Source organism: Triticum aestivum, chromosome 5A, assembly GCF_018294505.1.
Source record: "Triticum aestivum cultivar Chinese Spring chromosome 5A, IWGSC CS RefSeq v2.1, whole genome shotgun sequence".
Taxonomy (NCBI): Eukaryota; Viridiplantae; Streptophyta; class Magnoliopsida; order Poales; family Poaceae; genus Triticum; species Triticum aestivum.
In genome coordinates, this window is record NC_057806.1 from 465,912,394 (window position 1) to 465,917,712 (window position 5,319).

The window sequence follows — 5,319 nt, forward strand, 5'->3', positions numbered from 1 at the left end:
ATGCATCTTATTTTGCTTAGTACGGCGATAACATTATAAGATGATCTCTCACTAAATTTCAAAATATAAGTGTTCTCCCTGAGTATGCACCGTTGCGACAGTTCGTCGTGCCGAGACACCACGTGATGATCGGGTGTGATAAGCTCTACGTTCACATACAACGGGTGCAAGCCAGTTTTGCACACGCGGCATACTCGGGTTAAACTTTACGAGCCTAGCATATGCAGATATGGCCTCGGAACACTGAGACCGAAAGGTCGAACGTGAATCATATAGTAGATATGATCAACATAGTGATGTTCACCATTGAAAACTACTCCATCTCACGTGATGATCGGACATGGTTTAGTTGATACGGATCACGTGATCACTTATATGATTAGAGGGATGTCTATCTAAGTGGGAGATCTTAAGTAATATGATTAATTGAACTTTAATTTATCATGAACTTAGTCCTGATAGTTTTTGCATATCTATGTTGTAGATCAATAGCTCACGTATAGCTCCCCTGTTTTATTTTTGATATGTTCCTAGAGAAAAATAAGTTGAAGATGATAGTAGCAATGATGCGGACTGGGTCCGTGATCTGAGGATTATCCTCATTACTGCATAGAAGAATTATGTCCTTGATGCACCGCTAGGTGACAGACCTAATGCTGGAGCAGATGCAGATGTTATGAACATTTGACAAGCTCGGTATGATAACTACTTGATAGTTTAGTGCACCATGCTTTATAGCTTAGAACCGAGACTTCAAAAATGTTTTGAATGTCATGGAGCATATGAGATGTTCCAAGAGTTGAAATTGGTATTTCAGACTCATGCCTGTGTTAAGAGGTATGAGACCTCTGACAAAGTACTTTGCCTACAAGATGGAGGAGAATAGCTCAGCTAGTGAGCATATGCTTAGAATGTCTGGGTACTACAATCACTTGAATCAAGTGGGAGTTAATCTTCAAAATAAGATAGTGATTGACAGAGTTCTCTAGTCACTATCACCAATTTACTAGAACTTCGTGATGACCTATAATATGCAAGGGATGACGAAAACGATTCCCGAGCTCTTCGTGATGCTAAAATTGACGAAGGTAGAAATCAAGAAAAGCATCAAATGTTGATGGTTGACAAGACCACTAGTTTCAAGTAAAAGGGCAAGAGAAATAAAGGGAACTTCAAGAAGAATGTCAAGCAAGTTGCCACTCCCATGAAGAAGCCCAAAGCTAGACCTAAGCCTGAAACTGAGTGCTTCTACTACAAAGGAAATGGTAATTGGAAGCAGAACTGCCCCAAATACTTGGCGGATAAGAAGGATGGCAAAGTGCACAAAAAGTATATATGATATACATGTTACTGGTATGCACTTTACTAGTGTTCATAGTAGCCCCTGGGTATTTGATACCTGTTCAGTTACTATGATTAGTAACTTGAATCACGAGTTACAAAATGAACAAAGACTAGTTGAGGGCGAGGTGACAATGTGTGTTGGAAGTGAATCCAAGGTTGATAAGATCGCCATCGCATACTCCCTCTACCTTCGGGATTAGTATTGTAACTAAATAAATGTTATTTGTTGTTTGCGTTGAGCATAAATATGATTAGATCATTTTTATTGTGATACGGTTATTCATTTAAGTCAGAGAATAATTGTTGTTCTATTTACATGAATAAAACCTTCTATGGTCTTACATCCAATGTAAATGGTTTACTGAATCTTGATCGTAATGATACACATATTCATAATATTGATGCCAAAAGATATAAAGTTAATAATGATAGTGCAACTTATTTGTGGCACTATCGTTTAGGTCATACTGGTGTAAAGCGCATGAAGAAACTCCATGCTGATGGGCTTTCGGAATCATGGGCAAGATGACTAAGACTCCGTTCTCCGGAACAATGGAGCGAGCAACAGACTTGTTGGAAATAATACATACTGATGTATGCGATCCGATGAGTGTCGAAGGCTCGCTGTGGGTATCGTTATTTTCTAACCTTCACATATGATTTGAGCAGATATGGGTATATCTTCTTAATGAAACACAAGTCTGAAACGTTTGCAAAGTTCAAAGAATTTTAGAGTGAAGTGGAGAATCATCGTAACAAGAAAATAAAGTTTCTACGATCTCATCACGGAAACGAAATACTTGAGTTACAAGTTTGGCCTTCAGTTGAAACAATGTGAAATAGTTTCGCAACTCACGCCACCTGGAACACCACAGCGTAACGGTGTGTGCGAACGTCGTAACCGCACTTTATTAGATATGGTGTGATCTATGATGTCTCTTACCGATTTACCACTATCGTTTTGGGGTTATGCATTAGAGATAGTTGCATTCACGTCAAATAGGGCACCGTCTAAAAATCCGTTGAGATGACACCGTATGAACTATGGTTTAGCAAGAAACCTAAGCTGTCGTTTCTTAAAGTTTGGGGTTTCAATGCTTATGTGAAAAAGTTTCAACCTAATAAGCTCAAACCCAAATCGGAGAAGTGCATCTTCATAGGATACCCAAAAGAAACTGTTGGGTACACCTTCTATCACAGATCCGAAGGCAAGATATTTGTTGCTAAGAATGGATCCTTTCTAGAGAAGGAGTTTCTCTTGAAAGAAGTGAGTGGGAGGAAAGTAGAACTTGATGAGGTAACTGTACCTTCTCCCTTATTGGAAAGTATTTCATCACAGAAATCAATTCCAGCGATTCCTACACCAATTAGTGAGGAATCTAATGATGATGATCATGAAACTTCTGATCAAGTTACTACCGAACCTCGTAGGTCAACCAGAGTAAGATCCACACCAGAGTGGTACAGTAATCCTGTTCTGGAGGTCATGTTACTTGACCATGATGAACCTACGAACTATGAGGAAGCGATGATGAGCCCAGATTCCACAAAATGATTTGAGGCCATGAAATCTGAGATGGGATCCATGTATGAGAACAAAGTGTGGACTTTGGTGGACTTGCCCGATGATCAGCAAGCCATTGAGAATAAATGAATCTTCAAGAGCAAGACGGACGTTGATAGTATTGTTACTATCTACAAAGCTCGAATTGTCGCAAAAGGTTTTTGACAAGTTCAAGGTGTTGACTACGATGAGATTTTCTCACTCGTATCGATGCTAAAAAGTCTGTCCGAATCATGTTAGCAGTTGCCGCATTTTATGAAATCTGGCAAATGGATATCAAAACTACATTCCTTAATGGATTTATTAAAGAAGAGTTGTATATGATGCAACCAGAAGGTTTTGTCAATCCTAAAGGTGCTAACAAAGTGTGCAAGCTCCAGAGATCCATCTATGGACTGGTGCAAGCATCTCAGAGTTGGAATATACGCTTTGATGAGTTGATCAAAGAATATAGTTTTATATAGACTTTTGGAGAAGCCTGTATTTACAAGAAAGTGAGTGGGAGCTCTGTAGCATTTCTGATACTATATGTGGATGACATATTGTTGATCAGAAATGATACTGATTTTCTGATAACCCACAAGTATAGGGGATCACAACAGTTTTTGAGGGTAAAGTATTCAACCCAAATTTATTGATTCGACACAAGGGGAGCCAAAGAATATTCTCAAGTATTAGCAGCTGAGTTGTCAATTCAACCACACCTAGAAACTTAGTATCTGCAGCAAAGTGTTTAGTACCAAAGTAATATCATAGTAGTGGTAACGGTAGCAAAAGGTAACGGTAATAAAAGTAGTGTTTTTGGTATTTTGTAGTGATGATAGCAATCGCAATGGAAAAGTAAAATAAGCGAAGAACAATATATGGAAAGCTCGTAGGCAATGGATCGGTGATGGAGAATTATGCTGGATGTGGTGCATCATGTAACAGTCATAACATAGGGTGACACAGAACTAGCTCCAATTCATCAATGTAATGTAGGCATGCATTCCGAATATAGTCATACGTGCTTATGGAAAAGAACTCGCATGACATCTTTTGTCCTACCCTCCCGTGGCAGCGGGGTCCTAGCGGAAACTAAGGGATATTAAGGCCTCCTTTTAATAGAGTATCGGACCAAAGCATTAACACATAGTGAATACATGAACTCCTCAAACTACGATCATCACCGGTAAGTATCCCGATTATTGTCACTTCGGGGTTAATGGATCATAACACATAATAGGTGACTATAGACTTGCAAGATAGGATCAAGAACTCTCATATATTGATGAAAACATAATAGGTTCAGATCTGAACTCATGGCACTCGGACCCTAGTGACAAGCATTAAGCATAGCAAAGTCATAGCAACATCAATCTCAGAACATAGTGGATACTAGGGATCAAACCCAAACAAAACTAACTCGATTACATGATAGATCTCATCCAACCAATCACCGTCCAGCAAGCCTATGATGGAATTACTCACGCACGGCGGTGAGCATCATGAAATTGGTGATGGAGGATGGTTGATGATGACGATGGCGATGGATTCCCCTCTTCGGAGCCCTGAACGGACTCCAGATCAACCCTCCCAAGAGGTTTTAGGGCTTGGCGGGAGCTCCGTATCGTAAAACGCGATGATTTCTTCTCTCTCATTTTTTCTCCCTAAAACCAAATATATAGAGTTGAGGTTGAGGTCGGAGGAGCTCCAGGGGGGCCACGAGGTAGGGGGGCGCCCTAGGGGGGCAGGCACGCCCCCCACCCTCGTGGACAGGTGGTGGGCCCCCTGGTCTTCATCTTTTGCAGGGATTTTTTATTATTTCCGAAAAGATGTTTCATGAAGTTTCAGGTCATTCCGAGAAGTTTGTTTTCTGCATATAAATAACACCATGGCAATTCTGCTGAAAACAGCGTCAATTTGGGTTAGTTCCATTCAAATCATGCAAGTTAGAGTCCAAAACAAGGGCAAAATTGTTTGGAAAAGTAGATACGATAGAGACGTATCAACTCCCCCAAGCTTAAACCTTTGCTTGTCCTCAAGCAATTCAGTTGATAAACTGAAAGTGATAAAGAAAAAATTTTACAAACTCTGTTTGCTCTTGTTGTTGTAAATATGTAAAGCCAGCATTCAAGTTTTCAACAAAGATTATGACTAACCACATTCACAATAACGCTTAGGTCTCAAGTTTACTCATATCAATGGCATGATCAACTAGCGAGCAATAATAATAAATCTCGGATGACAACACTTTCTCAAAACAATCATAATATGATATAACAAGATGGTATCTCACTAGCCCTTTCTGAGAGCGCAAAACATAAATGCAGATCACCTTTAAAGATCAAGGACTGACTAAACATTGTAGTTCATGGTAAAAGAGATCCAATCAAGTCATACTCAATGTAAACTAACAGTAATGAATGCAA